This window comes from Vulpes lagopus, chromosome X (assembly GCF_018345385.1).
Source record: "Vulpes lagopus strain Blue_001 chromosome X, ASM1834538v1, whole genome shotgun sequence".
Lineage (NCBI taxonomy): Eukaryota > Metazoa > Chordata > Mammalia > Carnivora > Canidae > Vulpes > Vulpes lagopus.
This window is the reverse complement of record NC_054848.1, coordinates 83,021,377-83,046,921: the sequence shown is the minus strand read 5'-3', so window position 1 is coordinate 83,046,921 and position 25,545 is coordinate 83,021,377.

The following is a 25,545-nucleotide window of genomic DNA, read 5'->3' as shown; positions in this document are numbered from 1 at the left end:
CAAAAGGGATCAGTGCCACTTGGTTCAGGCATTGATTCTGTCACCCAATGTTCTTGAGTCCTGATGCTTTCACTGAAACCTGGTTTCCTGAGCGGGCCTGTCTCGCTCGATCCCTCATAACGTACCAAATTGCACGCCAGGAGGTCAGGCAGGTGCCTTCCTGGATCCTTAGTGCAAATTCCAGACCACAATTCCTCCACATTCACATCAAGACCTCTACTCCTGGGACACCTGGGTGGCTCAGCAGTTGAGCGTCTGCCTTTGGCTCAGAGCGTGATCCCAGTTTGGGGATCGAGTCCCACATCAGGCTCCCTGTGAGAAGCCTGCTTCTCCCTCTGCCTACCTCTCTACCTCTCTCTGTGTGTCTCTCATGAATAATAATAATAAAAACCCTCTACTCCTTTGAAGCTTTTTGTAGCCAGCAATACCCTGTTTCCCCTCTTGTATGCTATGGTTATCTACTAAAGTCCCCATTGTTCAAATGAAGGTATAGGCACCTACCTCTCGACTTCCTCTCCATTTCAAATCCTGCCATCTCTCTGGATCTCCACTCAGAGCTTCAAAAATTCAGTCTACATTCTCCCTATAGCATACAAAGTGATATTTCTAGAACATAAATTAGATCATGTCTCCCATCTGCTTAAAACTTTCCAATGGCTTCCCATTGCTTTTAGGATAAAGTCTGTGTTTCTCACCATGCATGGGTTAAAAGGCCTGGCATGATCTGGTTTCCAACTACTTCTGATCTTTTTCTAGGGTTTTTGGGTTACCTCACTCTACTTCAGCACATGAACTCACCAGGTTCATTCCTTGAAGTTTCTTATGGTTGCTCTTCCCTCTACCTGGCAAGTTTTTCTCCCAAATTCCTGCATGGGTATATACTTCCCATCCTTCCAGTTCACAATGGAAATGTCACTTCAGAGAGGCATTCCTTGGCTGCTGTATACAGATTAACTCCCACCCAGTTACTTTCTTTCATAATTTCTTATTTGATTATTTTCATAGCCTAAATGTCCTTAAATAATCTTGTCTGTATATTTGTTTTTGTCTGTCCCCCCTAACTTGAAAGTGTTAAGGAAAAAAGCATGGTCACTGCTGGATCTCTAGCACCTAGAATAATGCCCAGCACAAAGTACGTGTGGTAGGCAGCCTCTGAGATGGCTATCATGGTCCCCACCTCTTATTCATGCCCCTGTGTGTAATCCCCTCGTGTGGGCTGAACTCTGACCTCATAGGAAATAGGATGCAGCAGAAGTGATAAATATCACTGCAGAGATTAGGTTACAAGACCATGGCTTCTGTCTTGAATACCCTCTCTCACTCTTTCGTTCGCTCATTCTGAAGAAAGCCAGCCACCATGTTGTGAGCTGCTTCATGGAAAGACCCCGGTATCAAAGGGCTGATAACACTGGTCAACATCCAGAGAGTCCCTGAGGCCTGCCAGCAGCCATGTGAATGAACTTGGAAGGGATTGGAAATGGATCAGTCAAGTCTTGAGACAGAGCCCTGGCCAACCCCTTGATTGAAGCCTTATAAGAGATGCTCTGGTAGAGACAAGTAAGCCACAGTCAAACTCCTGACCCACAGACACTGTGAGATAATAAATGTTTGCTATTTTAAGCCTGTAGATTTGGTGGTAATTTGGTCACAGATATTAATAGCTAACATAGTAGATTCTCAATAAATGCCTGCTGATTTAGTGAATTCTTGGTGATCTTCTCATCCTCAATGACCCTGCCTTTCCTTCCACTTTAGCCTCCTACTCTCTTGGCTACACCCTTGTCCTTGTCATCATCCAGAACTTCTGCACTTCTGAAATCACCAATTAAGACGTTTTGCCCCTGTGCCCTCTCATCCTTCCAACTCAGTTAGTTACTCCCAGAATGCAAGTTTTCAACCTCACTGGGACTCAGTCCAGAGACACCATGTCACAGGTTGGTTTCCCCAGAAAGCAAAGTCTCAGAGGGAGTTTAGCATGCAAGATGTTTATGAAGAAGTGCCTTTGGTATTAGTACCTATCTGTAGAAAGGAGGAGAAGGAAGCAGAACTGGGCAGAAGTGGGGGTGCACTGCAAGCTTGATGACAGCTTTAGTCAATCCCATAGGGAAGCTCTGAGGCTACAATGGCCCTTAAATGTTGCTCTGAGTTGGGCCAAGATAGCCAGGCCTTTATACCCCTGTCTCAGTCAGGCATTGGAAGTGGGCCACTGGAGAAAGAGTATGACTTTGGGTAAGACAGCTATCACTCTGCAGCTATGAAACAATCCCTGAAAGGCCTGGCAGGACAGTGGAAGGCCACCTGTGACAGCATTCCCAGGAACTGAGGCAACGAGTCCTTCACAGAAAGGTTATCAAGGTTGCATGTCACAACCCAGGTACGTGTATGTGAGGCACACGTATCATACCTCAGTCTACTTGCCTCCTTCCTGTTTTCATTGTTTCCCCTACTCAGCTTATATACCATTGCTTGTCACTCCACTTGTACTTAAATCCTTGTTGCCTTGCCTTTCTGTGTTGCCTGTCCAGGCAAAACCTCCCACCTTAAGTGAATTCAGGTAACCTTCTTCCCCATTCCTGTACCTGAGTTGCTGAGTGTAGATAGAGAAAATCAAATAATTGTGCATGGTGATGTTTCCGTAAATCTGTATTCTCCAACCTCCGTATGGGTTCTTGATGCTGTCAATCCTAATATTGTCTTCCTTGTGAGCATTTCCCCACTCACAGCTCCAGCCATTTCAAACCTTCTCCATATCCTTTAAGGCACCTCACTCCCTACTTCTCCCAATCCTATCTGAACAGATGACCTCACCTCCTGTTTGAAGAGAAAATCGTTATCAGAAGAGAGTTTCTACAACTTCTTTCCAACAAATCTCTAACTATCTTAGATCTATTGATTCTATGTCCCAAATAACTTTCAAATCCACTCACTTCTTACCACCTCTATAGCCTTTTACCTAGTTCAGGTCCCTACTCTCTTACATTTGAGTGGCTGCAGCTGTCTTTCTAACTCATCTTGATTCTAGAGTTTTCTTCACATCCAATGGAGTGCAACATCATACCTATTATGTTCTTCTCTTTGCCTTCACACATAAGTTTATCTGTGCCCAGAATACTACCTCTTTTATATCAGTCCCTGTGTCCTGGCTAACTCCTCCTTTCTGTTGAGATGTCAGCTTAATTGACCCCTCAGTAAGAACTCATTTGACTCTCCAAACTAGATTAAGATCCTTTCCTATATGTTTTCATAGCACACTGTAGTTTCTTTTTTCATAGCACATTCATTTTTACCTTATACTCATTATTTGTTGCCGTGTAACAAATTACCCCAAAACTTAGTGGCTTGAAACAACAAGCATTTATTACTTCATAGTCTCTGTGGATCAGGAGTGGTTTAGCTGGGTCATTCTGACTTAAGATCTCATATGAAGTTGTAGACAAGTTGTTCACTGGGACCATAGTCATCTGAAAACTTGATAGGTGTTGGAGGATCTGTTCACTCACATGGATTTGGCAGGTCTCAGTTCCTTGCTATATAGACCTTCCCATAGGGCTTTTTGAGTGTCATCACAATATGGTAGTGACATCCCTAGAGTAAGTGATCCAAAAAAGGAAGAGAGAAGGAAACAGCAATGCCTCTATGACCAAGTCACAGAATTCACATATCATTACTTCTGCCACATTCTATTTGTTAGAAGTGAGTCACTAAGTTCAATCCATAGTCGAAGGGAAAGGAATTGGGGCCCCCAGCTGACTCAGCCAGAAGAGTCACAACTCTTGATCTCAGGGTTGTGAGTTTGAAACCCATGTTGAGTATAGAGATTACTTAAAAATAGAATCTTTAAGTGTGCCTGGGTGACTCAGTTTGCTAAGTGTCCAACTTTTAATTTCAGCGCAGGTCTTGGTCTCAGGGTCGTGAGTTCAAGCATTGCATTGGGCTCCACACTGGGCATAAAGCCTAGTCAAATAAAATAAAATAAAATAAAATAAAATAAAATAAAATAAATAAAATAAAATAAAATAAAATAAATAAAATAAAATAAAATAAAATAAAAAAATAAAATAAAATAAAATAAATAAAATAAAATAAAATAAAATAAAATAAATTTTTTTTCTTAAAAAAAGAAGGGAATTGAGTTTCATCTTTTGAAAGGAAGACTATCAGAGAATTTGTGGATGTATTTATTTATTTATTTATTTATTTATTTATTTATTTATTTATATTCTACCAAGGTTTATTTATTTTTACATTTTTAAAATCTATTTTACATTTTACAAATTTAATTTGTCAACATATAGTATAACACCCAGTGCTCATCCCATCAAGTGCCCTCCTCAGTACCCCTCACTCAGTTACCCCATCACCCTACACACCTCCCCTTCTGCAACTCTTTGTTTGTTCCCCAGTTACGAGTCTCTCATGGTTTATCTCCCTCTCTAATTTTTCCCACTCAGTTCTCCTCCTTTCCCTTATAATCCTTTTCACTATTTCTTATATTTTGTGGACATATTTTAAAGCCATTATACATCTCTTTATAATTGTGTGTCTGTCTTCCTTTACCAGACTGTATGCTCCATTACAGCAGGTGCTATGTCTGTCTAGCTCACTCTGTGTCTCCAACATCTATCACAGTACCTAGAGCATAATGGAAGTTCAGTAAATGTTTGCTGAGGGAAGGGAAGCATTAATTAATGAATTAATAGATTTTATTAGAATGAAGGAGAAGACATTATGCCATAAATTTTATGAATCATTAACCTCTTAGAATGAAGGAGAAGACATTATGCCATAATTTTTTATGAATCATTAACCTCTTAGATAAAATTAATGTATCAGATTAGCTTTGGAGAGAATGGGCTCCAAATGAAGAAGAGTTATATGACAGAGGGAAAACTTTGATGGATGCAATGCTAGCTCTACATCCAATGCTCAGCAGTTGTTTTTTGAGCTTTGAAAACTTGGAAATATTTCCTGAAGAGTCACAGGGGAGCATGGAAGGAGGGGGCTCTTTTTTGCCTTCCTTCTGGTAGGGCGATAAATGATAGAACCAAAACTTGGGCTTTCATTCTAGGACCTGTCAAATTCATCATCTGGAACTGACTATTCTCTGATTCATTAGATCATAATGAGATGGAATTGTCAGGACACCAAGAAACCATACGCAGTCTCTCAACATTTTCCTGATATTACCAGCACTGCTTCCAACCCTCTGCTTGAATGTGGGAATCAGCAGGGACTCAAACAGTACAAACAATGGCTCCTAGGACTTGAAATTGTTGTTAGTGGTGGTGGCAGTGATTCCCTTGCCAGGATAGGTCCATCGTGTGGTTCTGGATATTGTTTTTGGCTTCTTGCCCTCAACCTTCTTCTTCCTTCCTCCCAATTACTCTGCAAACTACCTTTAAAACATCTATTCTTTGTTCAAATCAACTGGGTTCAGTTTATGTTACCTACAGCCAAGAACCCTGACTAATTTGGAGAAGGCTAATGATTTGCCAAAGTCATCCAGCCAGTAAACAATGAAATTTTACGTCAAACAAAATTTGGGTATGCCTGACTCCAGTGCCTAGATTCCTCAACCATTTCATACTTCCTTCCCAGGTAAGGCTTTCTCTCCAAATAGCAAGGCTCCCCACTCTGTCAGCCAAGTCTATAGCTCAACTGCCACTCTGACACCAGCACATCAATCCAATCCATCAATCCTGAATTCCTGTCAAATTCAGGAGTCGACAAAAATTATGGATTCCTAGTCTGTAAGAAACAAGTTTAGGTTCTTGGGAATGGAGTGAAAGGTCACAGGAAGATGAAAAGTATATTATTCCTTTTATTTAGGAGAGCAAGTACACAGTCCTACTTTAAACACCAGGTAGGCTAAAATCAATGCCATTATAGGTCTAGAAATTGCTCTGGAGAGCAGGGTTCCTATAAGGGAAAGTTGATCCAATTGGGGAAACCACGAAAAGCAAAGAGGTGGCATTGAACCAAATAATGGAAAATTCTATGGCACAAACTACTCATTTTCTTTTAAAAATTACAAAGAACAGAAGAGGAGAAAGTGAGGAGTGCCTAGAGATTAGTAGATATTTAAGAGACTTATCAAAGATGCTCATCATCACTCATCATGGGAAATGCAAATCAAAACCACAATGAGATATCAGTTCACAGCTGTTAGAATGGCTGTCATGAAGAAGACAAGAGATAACGAGTGTTGGCGACAATGTGGAGAAAAGGGAGCCCTTGTGCAGTGATGCTGGGAGTGTAAATTGGACAGCCACTGTGGAAAACAGTAGAGAAGTTCCTCAAAGAATTTAAAAAAGAGTTAACATATGATCCAGCAATCCTACTTCCAGGTATATGTGTGAAGAAAATGAAATCATTATCTCAAAGAGATATTTGTACCTCCATGTTCATTGCAGCATTATTCACAATAGCCAACATAAGGAAATGACCTAAGTGTGCATGAATGAATGAATGAATGAATGAATAAAGAAAATGTGGTTATAGTGTTATGCTATATGTTGACAAATTGAACTCCAATTAAAAAAAACAAAAAACAAAAAAAGAAAATGTGGTTATATACAAAAACAAACAGATAAACCAGTATTCAACCATAAAAAGAAAGAAAGTCAGGAGGCACCTGGGTGGTTCAGTAGGTTGAGTGGTCAAATCTTGGTTTCAGCTCAGGTCATGATCTCACTGTTGTGAGATCAAGTTCCATGACACCTCCGTGCTCAGCGTGGAGTCTTATTTTTTTCTAATAAATTAATTTTTTATTGGTGTTCAATTTACCAACATACAGAATAACACCCAGTGCTCATCCCGTCAAGTGCCCCCCTCAGTGCCCGTCACCCATTCACCCCCACCCCCCGTCCTCCTCCCCTTCCACCACCCCTAGTTCGTTTCCGAGATTTAGGAGTCTTTATGTTCTGTCTTCCTTTCTGATATTTCCCACACATTTCTTCTCCCTTCCCTTATATTCCCTTTCACTATTATTTATATTCCCCAAATGAATGAGAACATATAATGTTTGTCCTTCTCCGATTGACTTACTTCACTCAGCATAATACCCTCCAGTTCCATCCACGTTGAAGCAAATGGTGGGTATTTGTCGTTTCTAATGGCTGAGTAATATTCCATTGTATACATAAACCACATCTTCTTTATCCATTCATCTTTCAATGGACACCGAGGCTCCTTCCACAGTTTGGCTATTGTGGACATTGCTGCTAGAAACATCGGGGTGCAGGTGTCCCGGCGTTTCATTGCATCTGAATCTTTGGGGTAAATCCCCAACAGTGCAATTGCTGGGTCGTAGGGCAGGTCTATTTTTAACTCTTTGAGGAACCTCCACACTGTTTTCCAGAGTGGCTACACCAGTTCACATTCCCACCAACAGTGTAAGAGGGTTCCCTTTTCTCCGCATCCTCTCCAACATTTGTGGTTTCCTGGCTTGTTAATTTTCCCCATTCTCACTGGTGTGAGGTGGTATCTCATTGTGGATTTGATTTGTATTTCCTTGATGGCAAGTGATGCAGAGCATTTTCTCATGTGCATGTTGGCCATGTCTATGTCTTCCTCTGTGAGATTTCTGTTCATGTCTTTTGCCCATTTCATGATTGGATTGTTTGTTTCTTTGGTGTTGAGTTTAACAAGTTCTTTATAGATCTTGGAAACTAGCCCTTTATCTGATACGTCATTTGCAAATATCTTCTCCCATTCTGTAGGTTGTCTTTTAGTTTTGTTGACTGGATGTCCAATTTTCCCAGCACCATTTATTGAAAAGACTGTCTTTCTTCCAATGGATAGTCTTTCCTCCTTTATCGAATATTAGTTGACCATAAAGTTCAGGGTCCACTTCTGGGTTCTCTGTTTGTTCCATTGATCAATGTGTCTGTTTTTGTGCCAGTACCACACTGTCTTAATGACCACAGCTTTGTAGTACAACCTGAAATCTGGCATTGTGATGCCCTCAGCTATGGTTTCCTTTTTTAAAATTCCCCTGGCTATTCGGGGTGTTTTCTGATTCCACACAAATCTTAAAATAATTTGTTCTAACTCTCTGAAGAAAGTCCATGGTATTTTGATAGGGATTGCATTAAACGTGTAAATTGCCCTGGGTAACATTGACATTTTCACAATATTAATTCTGCCAATCCATGAGCATGGAATATTTTTCCATCTCTTTGTGTCTTCCTCAATTTCTTTCAGAAGTGTTCTATAGTTTTAAGGGTAGAGATCCTTTAGGTTTATTCCTACGTATCTTATGCTTTTGGGTGCAATTGTAAATGGGATTGACTCCTTAATTTCTCTTTATTCAATCTCATTATTAGCCACTGATTTCTAGGCATTGATTTTGTATCCTGCCACGCTACCAAATTGCTGTATGAGTTCTAGCAATCTTGGGGTGGAGGCTTTTGGGTTTTCTATGTAGAGTATCATGTCATCGGCAAAGAGGGAGAGTTTGACTTCTTCTTTGCCAATTTGAATGCCTCTAATGTCTTTTTGTTGTCTGATTGCTGAGGCGAGGACTTCCAGTACTATGTTGAATAGCAGTGGTGAGAGTGGGCATCCCTGTCTTGTTCCTGATCTTAGGGGAAAGGCTCCCAGCGTTTCCCCATTGAGAATGATATTTGCTGTGGGCTTTTCGTAGATGGCTCTTAAGATGTCGAGGAAAGTTCCCTCTATCCCAACACTCTGAAGTGTTTTGATCAGGAATGGATGCTGTATTTTGTCAAATGCTTTCTCTGCATCTAATGAGAGGATCATATGGTTCTTGGTTTTTCTCTTGCTGATATGATGAATCACATTGATTGTTTTACGAGTGTTGAACCAGCCTTGTGTCCCGGGGATAAATCCTACTTGGTCATGGGGAATAATTTTCTTAATGTATTGTTGGATCCTATTGGCTCGTATCTTGTTGAGAATTTTTGCATCCATGTTCATCAGGGATATTGGTCTGTAATTCTCCTTTTTGGTGGGGTCTTTGTCTGGTTTCGGAAGTAAGGTGATGCTGGCCTCATAGAACGAATTTGGAAGTACTCCATCTCTTTCTATCTTTCCAAACAGCTTTAGTAGAATAGGTATGGTTTCTTCTTTAAACGTTTGATAGAATTCCCCTGGGAAGCCATCTGGCCCTGGACTCTTGTGTCTTGGGAGGTTTTTGATGACTGCTTTAATTTCCTCCCTGGTTATTGGCCTGTTCAGGTTTTCTATTTCTTCCTGCTCCAGTTTTGGTAGTTTGTGGCTTTCCAGGAATGCGTCCATTTCTTCTAGATTTCCTAATTTATTGGCATATAGCTGTTCATAATATGGTTTTAACATCGTTTGTATTTCCTTGGTGTTGGTAGTGATCTCTCCTTTCTCATTCATGATTTTATTTATTTTTTTAATTTCTATTTATTTATGATAGTTACAGAGAGAGAGAGAGAGAGAGAGAGAGAGAGAGAGAGAGAGGCAGAGACATAGGCAGAGGGAGAAGCAGGCTCCATGCACCGGGAGCCTGATGTGGGATTCGATCCTCGGTCTCCAGGATCGCACCCTGGGCCTAAGGCAGGCGCCAAACCGCTGCGCCACCCAGGGATCCCTCATTCATGATTTTATTAATTAGAGTCTTGCCTCTCTTCTTTTTAATAAAGTTGGCTAATGGTTTATCTATCTTATGAATTCTTTCAAAGAACCAACTCCTGGTTCTGTTGATCTGTTCCACAGTTCTTTTGGTCTCGATTTCATTTAGTTCTGCTCGAATTTTAATTAACTCTCTTCTTCTGCTGGGCATGGGGTCCATTTGCTGTTTTTTCTCTAGCTCCTTTATGTGTAACGTGAGCTTTTGTATTTGAGTTCTTTCCAGCTTTTGAATGGATGCTTGTATTGCGATGTATTTCCCACTCAGGACTGCTTTTGCTGCATCCCAAAGATTTTGAACAGTTGTATCTTCATTCTCATTAGTTTCCATGAATCTTTTTAATACTTCCTTAATTTCCTGGTTGACCTTTTCATCTTTTAGCAGGATGGTCCTTAACCTCCACGTGTTTGTGGTCCTTCCATACTTCTTGTTGTGATTAAGTTCTAATTTCAAGGCATTATGGTCTGAGAATATACAGGGGACTATCCCGATCTTTTGGTATCAGTTCAGACCCGATTTGTGATCCAGTATGTGGTCTATTCTGGAGAAAGTTCCATGTGCACTTGAGAAGAATGTGTATTCAGTTGAGTTTGGATGTAAAGTTCTGTAGATATCTGTGAAATCCATCTGGTCCAGTGTATCATTTAAAGCTCTCGTTTCTTTGGAGATGTTGTGCTTAGAAGACCTATCCAGGGTAGAAAGAGCTAGATTGAAGTCACCAAGTATAAGTGTATTATTATCAAAGTATTTCTTCACTTTGGTTATTAATTGGTTTAAATATTTGGCAGCTCCCACATTCGGGGCATATATATTGAGGATTGTTAAGTCCTCTTGTTGGATAGATCCTTTGAGTATGAGATAGTGTCCCTCTTCATCTCTCACTATAGTCTTTGGGGTAAATTTTAATTTATCTGATATGAGGATGGCTACCCCTGCTTTCTTTTGAGGGCCATTTGAATGGTAAATGGTTCTCCAACCTTTAATTTTCAGGTTGTAGGTGTCCTTCTGTCTAAAATGAGTCTCTTGTAGACAGCAAATAGATGGGTCCTGCTTTTTTATCCAGTCTGAAACCCTGCGCCTTTTGATGGGGTCATTAAGCCCGTTCACGTTCAGAGTTACTATTGACAGATATGAGTTTAATGTCCTCATGATATCTATTCAGTCCTTGTTTTTGTGGATTGTTCCACTGAACTTCTTCTTAAAGGGGAATTTTAAGAGTCCCCCTTAAAATTTCTTTCAGAGCTGGTTTGGAGGTCACATATTCTTTCAGTTCCTGCCTGTCTTGGAAGCTCTTTATCTCTCCTTCCATTTTGAATGAGAGCCTTGCTGAATAAAGTATTCTTGGTTGCATGTTCTTCTCATTTAGGACCCTGAATATATCCTGCCAGCCCTTTCTGGCCTGCCAGGTCTCTGTGGAGAGGTCTGCTGTTACCCTAATACTCCTCCCCATAAAAGTCAGGGATTTCTTGTCTCTTGCTGCTTTAAGGATCTTCTCCTTATCTTTGGAATTTGCAAGCTTCACTATTAAATGTCGAGGTGTTGAACGGTTTTTATTGATTTTAGGGGGTGATCTCTCTATTTCCTGGATCTGAATGCCTGTTTCCCTTCCCAGATTCGGAAAGTTTTCAACTAGGATTTGTTCAAATACATATTCTGGCCCTCTGGCCCTTTCGGTGCCCTCGGGAACCCCAATTAAACGTAGGTTTTTCTTCCTCAGGCTGTCATTTATTTCCCTTAATCTATCCTCATGGTCTTTTAATTGCCTGTCTCTTTTTTCATCAGTTTCCCTCTTTGCCATCAACTTGTCTTCTATGTCACTCACTCGTTCTTCCACCTCGTTAAGCCTTGTCGTTAGGACTTCTAGCTTGGATTGCATCTCATTTAATTGATTTTTAATTTCTGCCTGATTGGATCTAAATTCTGCAGTCCTGAAGTCTCTTGAGTCCTTTATGGTTTTTTCTAGAGCCACCAGTAGCTGTATAATAGTGCTTCTGAATTGGCTTTCTGACATTGAATTGTAATCCAGATTTTGTAACTCTGTGGGAGAGAGGGCTGGTTCTGATTCTTTCTTTTGAGGTGAGGTTTTGCTTCTAGTCATTTTGCTCAGTGCAGAGTGGCCAAAAACAAGTTGTATTGGGAAAAGGAGAAAAAGAGAGAGAAGGAAAGAAAAGAGAAAGAAGAAAAAAAAGGGGGGAAAAAGAGAAGAAAAAGAGAAAGAAAAAGAAAGAAAGGAGAAAAAAAAAGGGTGGGGTGGGGGAAGCAATCCGAAATCAAGAAGAAAGAAAGAAAAAAAACACAAAACAAAACAAAAACAAAACAAAAACAAAACAAAACAAAACAAAAAACAAACAAACAAAAACAAACACGGGGGAGTATCTTCCGATTCTGTGTACTTTAAGTCCCTTGACTTCCCCTGGAACTGGTCCGTGTCGCTGGTCTTCTGGGGGAGGGGCCTGCTGTGCTGATTCTCAGGTGTTAGCACTTGGGGGAGCTGCTCTGCCCCTGCCTGGTGCAGGGCTCAGTGGGGGTTGTTCACCCCGTGAGGCCCCGGGAGGAAGCCACAGTGGCGGGGGCAGCTCTGGGACCCTGGAGTCAGCTCCCGCAGTAGCTCCGGGGCTCTCCGTCTGCAGGGCCTGGGGGCTCCCGGGCGGGGCCGCTGATCTGCTCAGCTCCAGGCAGGAGCGTCCTTGCTGTCCTGGGCCCTCCCGGCCTCTGCCTGTCCCGGGGGAGGCCGGATCCTGGGCTGTGTCCCGGCGCCCTGTGCTCCGGGGCCTGCGTTGTTGGATTCGCGCTCCCGCCCCGCAGCCCCCTCCGCGGAGCCGCCGCCCGAGCCCCTCCGAGCTGTTCCCGGAGCCGCGCAGCCCCCTCCGCGCGGAGCTTCTTCCTCCGCCCGAGCCGCCGCCGCCGAGCTGCTCCCGGAGCCCCGCAGCCCCCTCCGCGGAACCGCCGCCCGAGCCTCTCCGAGCTGTTCCCGGAGCCGCGCAGCCCCCCCCCTCCGCGGAGCTTCTTCCTCCGCCCGAGCCGCCGCCGCCGAGCTGTTCCCGGAGCCCCGCAGCCCCCTCCGCGGAGCCGCCGCCCGAGCCCCTCCGAGCTGTTCCCGGAGCCGCGCAGCCCCCTCCACGGAGCTTCTTCCTCCGCCCGAGCCGCCGCCGCTGAGCTGTTCCCGGAGCCCCGCAGCCCCCTCCGCGGAGCCGCCGCCCGAGCCCCTCCGAGCTGCTCCGGGTCCCGCCGAGCGCTGCAGCCCTTAGGGAGCTCGGCGCACTCTCCCCGGGGCGCAGGTGCCTGTTAGTGTCCCCGGGAGCCCGAGGGCATCCCTGCCTTTCTGGGGATCCTGCTCCAATTCCCGGGGAGCCCCTTTCCGCCCGGGAAGGTTGGTGCAGCTCCTGCTTCTCCGGGACGGGGCTCTCCTGTCCTGGGGACACTCACCCCGGCCTCAGCCCGGCTCCTCGGGGCCCCTCCCCCTCAGAGGCCTTTTGTGTCTTTATTTCTTTTTCCCCGTCTTCCTACCTGGATAGAAGCACGAACTCTTCTCACTGTAGCATTCCAGCTGTTCTCTCTTTAAATCTCAGGCCGAATTCGTAGATTTTCAGGATGATTTGAAGGTTTTCTAGGTAATTTGGTGGGGACAGGTGACTTGGGGACCCTACTCTGCCGCCATCTTGCCCCGCCTCCTCTCAGCGTGGAGTCTGCTTCAGATTCTCTCTCTCTCTCTCTCTCTCTCTCTCACTTTCTCCCTCTGCCCTGCCCCCACTTGTGTGCACACTCTCTCTTTCTAAAATAAAATTTAAAAATAAATAATAAACAAATAAAATAATTTTAAAAAATTTAAAAATTATTTGACAGAGGAGGGGGGAGCATAAACAGGGGGAACTGTAGGCAGAGGGAGAAGGAAAGTAAGCTCTCCTCTGAGCAGGGAGCTGGATGTTGGGCTGAATCCTAGGACACTGGGATCATGACCTGAGCCGAAGGCAGATGCTTAAACAACTGAACTATCCAGGTGCTCCTAAAATAAATAAAATCCTGAAAAGAAAAAGAAATTCAGCCTTTTGTGACAAAATGGATGAACTTGAGGGCATTATACTAAATGAAATAAATCTAAACAGAAAGAGACAAATACTATATGATCTCATTTATATGTGTAATCTAAAAAAAGCCAAATTCATAGCAACAGAGCACATTGGTGGTTGCTAGGGACTAGGTGGTATGGGGAAATGGAAGAGATATTTATTGGTCAATGGATACAAATTTCCAGTTAGAAGATGAATAAATTCAGGGAGGTAATATACTGCATTGTGATTATAGTTAACAATACTGTATTATACACTTGAAAGTTGCTGAGAGTATATCTTAAATGTTCTCACCACACACACAAAAATGGTAACTATGTGAAATAATGGATGTGTTAGCTAACTTTATTGTGTTAATCTTTTCCCAGCATACAGATGTATCGAATCATCATGTTGTACACCTTAAACTCACATAATGTTTGTTTTTAGATTACACATATAGGTGAGGTCATCCAATATTCATCTTTCTCTGACAGTTAATGTTTCGTGTTTTGGCTATTATAAATAATGCTGCAATGAAAGTGGAAGTGCATATATCTTTTTGAGTCAGTGTTTTCACTTTCTTCAGATAAATTACCAGAAGTGCAATTTCTGGATCATATGGTAGTTCTATTTTTAATTTTTTGAGGAACCTCCATACTGTTTTCCATTGTAATCACACTGATTTTATTCCCACCAACAGTGAACGAGCATTCTTTTTTGTCCACATCTTTCCCAACACCTATTATCTCTTGTCTTCTCAATGATAGTCATTCTAACAGTTGTGAGGTGATATTTCATTGTGGTTTTTTGATTTGCATTTTCTTGATGATTAATGATGTTGAGCACCTTTTCATGTACCTGTTGGCTATCAGTATGTCTTCTTTGGAAAAATGTCTATTTGGATCCTCTGCCCATTTTTTAATTAGATAGTTTATTTTTTGTTTATCGAGCTGTATGAACTCTTTATATATTTTGGATATTAACTCCTTATCAGATATGTTATTTGCAAACATTTTCTCCCATTTGCTAGATTGACTTTTCATTTTTTTAAAGATTTTATTTCTTTATTCATGAGAGACACACAGAGAGAGGCAGAAACATAGGCAGAGGGAGAAGCCGGTTCCCTGCAGGGAGCCTGATGTGGGACTCAGTCCCAGGACCCTAGGATCACTCCCTGAGCCAAAGGCAGATGCTCAACCACTGAGCCACCCAGGCACCCCTGACTTTTCATTTTGTTGATGTACACACTGTCATATGTCTATTATATCTCAACAAAACTGAATAAAAAAGAAGTTTGGGGAATGTTTTTAAAAAAGAAGCAGACTTATCAACCAATTGCAATTAGTTGTAGCTCTTATTTTTCCTGATTCAAACAAACTACAAAGAAAGTATACATTAATCATTTGTACACGGATATTTAATGATATTAAACAATTTCTGCTTGTGATTTTAGCGAAATGATGAGATAGTTATTTTGTTCACTTTAAATAGTTGACATAGAGTTTTATATTAGTTTCAGGCATATAATATAGTGATTTAACATTTATATACACTATGAAGTGATAGAGATAATATAGATGGCTACAGATGTAACGATGCATTTGCCTCAAATTAATCGTAAGGGAGTGCAACTATAGATGAAACAATGTTGGCCATAGTTGATAATGTCTTTTTAAAAGATTTTATTTATTTATTATTTATTTATTTATTTATTTATTTATTTATTTATTTATTTTAGAGGGACAGAGAGAGGGTGTGAGCAGTGGGAGGAGCAGAGAGGGAGAGGGGGGAAAGAATCTCAAGCAGACTCTGAACTAAGCATGGAACCAGTCCTGGGGCTCTATCTCATGAGACTGAGATCATGACCTGAACTAAAAACAAGAGTCAGGCACTCAACCAACAGAGCCACTCAGGCACCCTGATAATGTATTTTTAAAAATTTAAGTATAATTGACACATAAGGCTACATTAGTTTCAGGTGTACAATACAGTGATTTGACAACTCCATACTCTGTGCTGTGCTCATCACAAGTGTAGTTACTATCTGTCACCAGACAACACTACTACAAAACATTGCCTATATTCTCTATGTTGTGCCTTTCATACTAATGACTTCTTCATTCCATAATTGGAAGTCTGTACTTCCTACTTCCCTTCACCCATTTTGTCAATCTTCCCAACTCCTCCTTTCTGGCAACAATCAGTTTTTACTCTGTATTTATGGGTTTGTCTCTGCTTTTTTCTTGCCCATTTGTTTGTTTGCTTTGTTTTTTAGTTTCTGTGTATGAGTGAAATCATAGGGTATTTCTCTTTCTCTTAGTTTGAGTTATTTCACTTAGCATAATACCACCTACATCCATCCACGTTGTTGCAAATGGCAAGATCTCATTCTTTCTTATGATTCAGTAATATTCCATTGTGTATATACACCACATCTTCTTTATCCATCTATTGATGGACACTTAGATTGCTTCCATATCTTGGCTATTGTAAATAATGCTGCATTAAACACAGTAGTGCACATACCTTCTCAAATTAGTCTCTTTATTTTCTTTGGGTATAACCGGTGGTGGAATTACTGGATTATATGGTGTTTTTATTTTTTTTGAGGAATTATTATTATTCCATAGTATTTACCACAGTGGCTGCACAAATTTACATTTCCAGCAACAGTGCACAAGAGTTCCTTTTTATACACATCCTCACTGATGCTTGTTATTTCTTGTCTTTTTGATTCTATCATTCTAACAGATGTAAGGTGATATCATACTGTGGTTTTGATTTGTATTTCCCTGATGATCTGTGATATTGAACACTTTTTCATGTGTCTGTTGGCCACCTGGATGTCTTCATTGGAAAAATGTCTATCCAGGTCCTCTGCCTATTTTTAATCAGGTTATTTAGGAGTTTTGGCATTATGAGATAATAATGTCTTAATCTGGATGATGGGTAAATTGGGATTCATTATACTATTCTTTCAACTTCTGTAAATGTTTGAAATATTCCCTAGAAAGAGTTACAAAAGGAGGAGGAGGAGGCAATATATGGCCTAAAAGTTTAGAATGTTGAACTCTGGAATCACATGCCCTGACTTCATGTTCTGTTTCTGCTTTTAATAGCTGTGTGCCTTTAGGCAAGTGAATAGTCAGGATAGGAGGGACCTTGACTAATGGAGGTTCCATCATCGTGTGATGCCACCATATCAACATATGACATCTGAAGGTGCTGCAGAAGGGGGAAAAAAAGACACATGTTCATGAGATGCTTTTAAGGGCCAGACCTAGAAATGGCTTACATAATTTCTGCCCATATTCTTTTGGTCATAAGCCAGTCACATAGTCTTAGCCTAACTATGAAGGAAGATGGGAAATGTGTGCCCAGAGGGGGGCAGATGAAAGATAGTTGAAGAGCATGTTTTGTGTCACAGCAAAGTACTTAACTTCCTGTGCTTTAGTCTGCTTCTTTGTAGAATGGATATAATAATAGCATGTATCTCACAGACTTCTTATAAGTATAAAATGAGTCAATACATGTAAGGTTCTCAGAGCAAGGCCTAACACATAAGTGCTTAATAATTTTTATGTATGTATGCATTTCTCTAAATATGGGCCTTGACACATGGAGAAGATTATTGACAGCCAAAGTAAGGGGTTGGTGAGGCAGTCTATTTTATAAAGAGAGGTGACATCATGAGAAAAGGGACAAAGGGAAAGTGTGGGTGCTGTTCAGGGAATAATGGGTGGTGTGAAGAGGGGGATGGTAGGTTGGAGTCCCTCATGGAAGGCCTCAAACACCCAATCAGCAGGCAATTGACCACCATTGAAAAACTGCAGGAATAGAAAAATCATAAAAACCATAGGATCAACCTTCTTAACTCCCCAGCCTCTAGTTTTCAACCACATTTTTCTCCTAACAATTGTAGGAGGCTTTAGGAAGATGAATCTGTCAGGTTCTAATCTCAGGTTTGCCACTAACTTGTTATGGGCAAGTTACTTTGGATTCCAATTTTCTTCTGTGAAATTAAAATTGTGCCATAAAATCTCTAAAGGTCCCCCTTCTAGCTTTAAAACTGGATTTAAATTTGAGTTGAGAAAGTTTGGAACCAATTCAGTTTGATAGTCTAATACAGGGACTGATAGTTGTCCTCCATTATCAGTTCTTCTTTAGCATAGAGCCTCCAATTTTTACCTGGGAATATGGATGTCAGAATAAATTTTATATTTCTAGTCTTCATTGGAGCTATGTGTGGCTAAGTAACTAAGTTCTGGCCAATGGGCTATAAGCTATGTTTTGATGGTAGATACAATTCTCAGGAAGTATCCTCCAAAGGAGGATACTTCTCTTTTTTTCCTCCTTGTGGTAGGAATGCAGACATGATGGCTCAAGGTAGAGCAACCATCTTGAATCATGATGTGACATTGGCCCAGCCATAGAAATTGTGTGTTGAGAAATGCAGAGCAACAGTGTCAAAGAGTTCTGGATCCCAATAATTGTGGAGCTATCACTAACCCTGGACTTCTTATATTAACATTAGCAAGAAATAACCATCTACTTTGCTTAAAACACTGTCATTTTGGATGTTCTGTCATGTGTAGCTGAACCTATATTATAACTCGTATGGCAGATAACTGATGTATCAGATGAGATTGAGAGTCTGGACTATCAATAGTTTGGAAGCAGTGACTGTAGGAAAGTACCAGTGAGTTGAAGATTATTCCAAGGTATTGAGCCTGAATGACTCAGAAGACTATCAGAAATAGAGAAGTTGGAGGAGGAACTAGTTTGAGAGGAAAAATAATGAATTTTTTCTTTATATATGAATAGAGGCTTCATCAAGTGATCCCATGCACATTTAATGCCCAAATGACACCTAATACAGGCTCTCAGAGACACTTCCATAAGGAGGAGCACAGAGCTCCCTCAAAGACTCCTCCAGTTATATTTGTGAGTCTCAGTGGGTATTTCACTTTATGCTTACAAACATGTCCTGTCTTGTTCTCCAATTCAGGTTCCTTTTTTAAAAAAAGATTTTATTTATTTATTTGACTGAGAGATACAGTAAGTGTATGTGTGAAAGAGCACAAGCAGAGTGGATGAGCAGAGAGAGAAGGAGAAGCAGACTCCCCGCTGAGCAGGGAACCCGATACAGGGTTCCATCCCAGGACCCTGGGATTATGACCTGAACTGAAAGTGGACCCTTAACTGACTGAGCCACCCAGGTGCCCCAAACTAGCTTCCATATTAGAGCCCCTTGTCATAGCTTCTTCCTCCATAAGAACACTCTGAATCATGCACAGCTGTCCTCTGCTAGCGGCCACCCGGAACAGCACTGTTGGGGCACCTGGGTGGCTCAGTGGTTGAGTGTCTGTCTTGGCCACAGGTCGTGATCCTGGGGTCCTGAGATCGAGTTCTGCATCGGGCTCCCTGCAAGGAGCCTGCTTCTTCCTCTGCCATGTCTCTGACTCTCTCTCTGTGTCTTTCATGGACAAATAAATAAAGTCTTTAAAAAAAAGAACAGCACTGTTGTCTATAGCAGAGTGGTAGGCAGGGGGAGGGTTGGTCTCTCCCAACTTTGTGATGCATTTTGTCACTTGAGCCATGGAGCAACACACTTTATGCACAGAATCATACAAAGTCCATAGGTCTTCTAACACCTGGTTTTAACTGTACCTAAAATCAATTTATTTATTTTTTTAAAGATTTTATTTATTGATTCATAAGACACACACACACACACACAGAGAGAGAGAGAGAGAGAGAGAGAGAGAGAGAGAGAGAGACATAGGCAGAGGGAGAAGCAGGCTCCATGCAGGGATCCCGATGTAGGACTTGATCCTGGGTCTCCAGGATCACACCCTGAGCCAAAGGCAGACACTCAACTGCTGAGCTACCCAGGTGTCCCTCAATTTCTTTAGAACTACTAGAGCACAAACCCAGTGATTGTGGTGCACACTCTAAAATAATCCACATCTCCTGGTATATCCTTGCATAATACCCTCCTCTTGAGTGTGGGCTGGCTGAACATCTGGCTTTTCACCAAAAGAATATGGCAAAGGTGATGGGAAGTCACCTCAGTGCTTATGTCTTGCTAGCTAGACAAGCTATTACCTTCACAGTTTGCATGCTTTGATGAAGCAAGCAGCCTGTTGAAGAGACCCAGATTGCAAAGAATTGAGAAAGGTCTCTAGCCAACAACCAGGAGGGAATTTGAGGCTCTCAGCCCAACAACCCATGGAGAATTGAATCACATTAATGACCATGTGAACTTGGAAGTGGACCCTTCCCCAGCTGAACCTTCCAGTGAGACTCCAGCCCCAGCTGACCCTTTGATTGCAGCCTTGAAAGAGACCCTGAAACAAAGGCTCCAGTTAAGCCATATCCAAATTCCTGACTCACAGAAACTGTAAGATAAGAGATGTGTGTGGTTTTTAGTTGCCAAATTTATGGTAATTTTTATGCAGCAATTGATAATTCATAGAATAATATTTCCTCTATTCTCCCCATTACTTCTCAGGCTCCTGCTTCCTCCATCCCAAAGTCTACACCATGTATATCAACTTATGCAAATACATGTCTTCCAGGATCACCAGCCCACTACTTCTGCAGTTATAGAATTTTGGCATCCAATTTCAGGCACATCCTAGACAAATAAATAAGCAGATACAAGATTTTATCATTCCCTTACCTGTTGTACAGTACAACTTAAGTTAACTCTAGTTTCACCTTCTGACATCTTGCATTTTATTTATCTTGGTGTGTTTCATTTCTCCTAAAGTTGCCTGGGCTCTGAGTCTCCAAGGAAGGTCAATTTTGAAGTCTCTAGCTGCTCACAGATGCCTCTCTCAGAGCTTCAACTGGTTTACTGAGTTGGCTTCAGTTCATAGAGCTATCTGTGTCTTAGCTTTGATTTACCAGCTTCTGGGAAAGAGTATTCCATTTTGGGTCTTTCATGCTATTCATATCTTCATTCTTCCTCTGGGCTTTTTTCTGAAGATAGTTATGAAAACATCTGTGTTCTGCCCCTAGCCTTCCTCTATTTCTGATCTATAATTTTATTTTCACATGCCTTGAGAATAACTTTGTAACTGTAACTTTGTCAAGCAGTCCCTCCTAATTGAAGGCACATGTACTTTTTCATATATAATCATTTAAACTATTCCAGCATTTTTATAAAGTCTATACTTTGGAACTATATTTATTTTTGAGATCTTAACATTCTTTTTATATCTCCCTAATAGCTTTATGACATTTTCCTTAATCTATCTTCACAGTTCAAAAAAACCCCACCCCAGTTATTTGTGATGTATGCCATTTGTTTTTCATTTGTAGGTGATGCCAAATATTCTGCTATTCCTTGCCATTCCGTATTTGCAATCCATGTTTCTCACCTCCGTGTAAATTCTACAGAGACTTCTTTCCCTACAATGTTTTGTAGTCTAACTTCAATTCACTCAACAACATCCATAGAGCAAGCCCTAGTGATGCCTCTACTATGAGTTAGGTGCTTAGGCCACAAAGATGATTAAGACAATAATTTTACCCTCAAGAAACTCACAGGCATGAAATTTCACTTGTCTGTGTGAAAGATAAGTAAACCAATATTTGTAATACCACATGCTAGTTGCTACAATCAAAGTAAATAGTCTCCCCAGATGAATGGGAGGAATTTTATCTGAAAGATAGCTTTTTAATAAAATGTTTTATTTATTTATAATAGAGAGAAAGAGAGTGTGAGCAGGGAAAGCGGCAGAGGGAGAGGGAAAGAATCTCAAGCAGAATCCACACCGAGCATGGAGTCCGATGCAGGGCTCAATCTCACAACCTTAAAATCATGGCCTGAGCTGAAACCAAGAGTTGGATGCTTAGCCAACTGACTCACCCAGGTGCCCCTGAAAGATAGCTTTTAGAATGAACCTTGGAGCTTGAATAGGGATCTTACATGTGGAGAAGGGAAGTAGTGATTTCTATGCAGAGATTACATAATATTATGCCCTGCCAAGAAAATATCCATTGAAAACCACTTTTAAATAGAGCTTATCAAGATTTTAAAATTGATTTCAAGTGATACCATTATGCCCTCTCCTAATGCTTTTCAGAGCTACTTCAAATGATTAACAAAAAATACTAAGATTTGAAGTAGATGGTGAGTGTATTTTTCAACCCCCAGTTTAGGACATTTGATCTGAAAAATATAATGGTAATATTGGGAATACAGAACCAAGTGTTTGAATTTGGATCTCTCTAGGAAAATCAGGTCAGAATATATGTTCTTTTAGATATTGGTATATAGAAACTCCAGATAGAGAAATTTATTATTACAACCTTAACAATCAGATAAATAAATCAGAATGTCTGTAGACTACTTCACAGAATTTGCCAGCTCTTTGGAGCTAATTTGGAGGCTCTGCCATGGGAGTCCAGCCATTCTGATGTCTTTTGTATCTTTTGTCTGTAAGTAACAGACACTTAGGGGAATATAGTGTTGAGGGGAATGCTTTGTGGGATTCCAAAGTATCTCATAGAACCAAAGGTGGAGTAAAATAGTCATGGCCCAGGAATAGCAGAAATCAGTAGCATGCCCTCAAGGAGCAAGTATCACAAACTCAGGGGGTTGAGCAGTGTTGAAGTAATCTGTAGTGGGCAGGGCAGTTGCTACTTCCTTTGCCAATTGTTACCAGATAGGAATTTTGGCCAGTGCTGCTGGACTGAGTAAAGGCAGAATTGTGGATTGTTATGTGACATTGCTTGGTTATTAAATATTGGCTACTCAGTCATATTAAAAATTTAAAAAACACTGTAAAAGCCAAACAAAACATGCTTCAAAGTGCTGCCATAAAGGGACAACTCCAACAGCTTGTCCTTTTTGCCTTACTCCACTCAAAATTCATGTTTCCTGGAATGAGAATTCCATTGGCCCAATTTAAGCCAAGTATCTATCCCAGACTTATTCAGCTATTGACGGCGGGCAGTGTCACTTAGCATAGGCATAGTTGCTTTGTGCATGGGGGTGGTGGTGGTGGTGGTGTCCACCTTTATGTATACAATTGGTCATTCTTAGGGAATAATAATCATGAATAACATATATGTGCTTCCCACATGTCAAGAGCTGATCTAAGTATTTAACATATATTATTTCATGTAAGTCTTATGACTACCTAATGAGGGAATACTCTCATTCCCATATTATAGATGAGGAAAAGGAGGCTCCAAGAGGTTAAAGGGGATTTTCCTGGAGTCTCGCAGGTGGGAAAGCCATTCTTTTTCTGATCCTGTGCTCCTAACCACTTCCCCGTGAGGTCCCCTCCCCAAGAGAAGAGGAATTAAGAACCAGGCAGTCACCCCATTTGCTTGATTGGGGGAGAAGTTTCAGGAACACATACATGACATAGTTAGAGATGAAGGGGACACAGGTCTATCAGATTCTGACACTCCGTAAACTGCCTCTCAGCCTGGGAAAGTGACTTGCCCAAGGTTATAGAGCTAACTGCAGGGTAGGAGCCTTCCAAATCCCCCGTACATACGTTTCCACCACAGCTTCCCATTCTCAGCCAATTAGCTTCACTATTCATGCTTCACAACACTTCGTTTGCATTTGTGGGATCCCATAAAAGAACTCCTCCTTTTTTGTTTTCATTCAATTCAGCCTCTCAGCTGCAATTCCATATATCCACTCTTTTATCCCCCCATCTGTCTATTTATGACAATCAAAGAAGCCCTAGAATGTTTTCCAAGCAGGAAACACACCATTTCCCATCTGCGTTACTTTTTTCCACTTGTCATAGCTCACCAGTCATGAAGAAAAATAAGCAGCTTTCCCAAACTGGCCAGGATGGGTTCACAACTGTGTAAATAAGTATTCAGAGGGTAAACTCAGAGGCCAGTGTCTACTACCATCCTTGGCACACCATTGGGCTAGCTTTCAGTTGAAAGCACATGCTTCCTACAGATTTCAGAAATGAAAAGATGGGTACAGGGAACATGCTGGTGCTTGAGTCAGCTTTGATAAGTGGCCTGGGACTTCAAAACCTGTGGGAGGGATGTCAGGCCTGCTGGTCTACCCTCTGTGCTTTGGAAAGATGCCCTTGGGTATTGGTCTCTCTGAAAGAAGAGTGAAGGGAGAAGGAGCCTGAGCATGGGTCACACTGTAGAAAGGAGAAAGTGGGAGGAAGGCAGACCTGAAGTTATGTAGTCCTTTTAAGTCACCTAAATTTCCCTGCATCCTTATGTTATCTTCTTTGTTAGAACCTCTGGATCGAACCTGTTATACTCATTCCCACTGCTAGATGCTGACCCTTCCTAAGGAGATGGGTGTTTTCATCAGCTAACCTCACCTGGGACTTTTGTACTCCTAGAGAGGTGGTGCATGATGGGATTTGGGAAAGCCAAGAATCCTCTGAAATTGTATGTAAAATGGTGTGGAGATGTGCGATTTTCCAAAGAAAGCAGTCATAGATCTGATCAGATAGTTAATGGGTCCATGATACGTATTTTATTTTATTTTTAGAGAGAAAGAAAGAAAAAGCAGGGAGGGGCAGAGGGAGAAGGAGAGAGAATCTCAAGCAGGCTCCATGTTCAGCTCAGAACCCAACATGGGACTCAATCTCACAACCCCCCAGATCATGACCTGAGCCTAAATCAAGAGTCAGACACTCAACTGACTGAGCTACCCAGGAGACCCTGGGTCTGTGATCTTTAAAAAAATGCATAAACCAGCTACCCCAGAAGCCTTCAGATAAAGGAACACACTTGCAATCATGTCATTTCAGGAGGAATGAGCTAGGGTGGACAGCAGGGATTTTCCCAGAGTCCTTAAGAGCCACATGGACTTCATGACCAAACTCACAGAGAGTTGACCTGGATGAGTTAGGTCATCTAGGGATGAGCTGAAGGACACTGGAGACGAAGACAGTAGCAACTGCAGCATAGATGTTGGGGAATTAGTGGGGGCGGCTGGAATCAAATCAAAGCCAGACATTTTGAAATAACTTGAGCAGAGGACCCAATCTGAAAGTGCTCTACAGAGCTCAGCAGAATGAGAAAGATGGGATCTGAATGGCTAGAAACAGGGGCTGCCTAGAAGAAGATTTGTGTTTAACTGTGATATTTAATATTCCTTTGCAAGGCAAAACAGTAGCAATCAATGTGAAAGTAAGGAAGCAGCTGCTGCTTCCCAAATCCTGTCAACGAGACAGAAAATGTGCGAGGTGTAGTGAATAATGGCTGTAATTAAAGCAAGGCAGGGCTCCCAGGGTTGTGATTACACACGTACTCTCTCTCAAATAAATAGATAAATCTTTTTTTTTTTTTTTTTTTAAGAATCAAGTTCAAATCTTCTCCTTGTATATCTTCATTCTGGGACTAGCAGCCAGCTAGGGCATGTTCTTTTCATGGCAGATGGCAGGTGCACAAGAGGCCAAGCTTAATCAGGCAAGCATGTCTAATATCTCTGCTAATATCATATCCACTGACATTCCGATAGACATAGCAAGTCATGTGGCCATGTCCACCAACAATGGAGTGGTGAAATATATTCTGTTTGCTCTACAAGGAAATGCTGCAAAGTCACATGGCCAGGAAATGTATATAAAATTCTATAACAGGAAGGGAGTGAAAATTAAGAACAATAATCTAATCTACTGTCCCCCACTCTAACTGTTCTTGTTTCGGGCTTTTTCCTCCTAGACCCTATTCTCAATATAAGTCCCTCCTTCACCTTTTTTGGGTCTTTGCTCAAAGATGCCTTCCTATGCACACACTTGAAAATTGTGCCCTCCCCCAAACATCCCAGCATCTCTGCCTCCCTTTACTGTTCTATTTACCTCCAATAACACTTATCACCTGACATACTCTGCATTTTGCCTGCAGATATTTTGACCC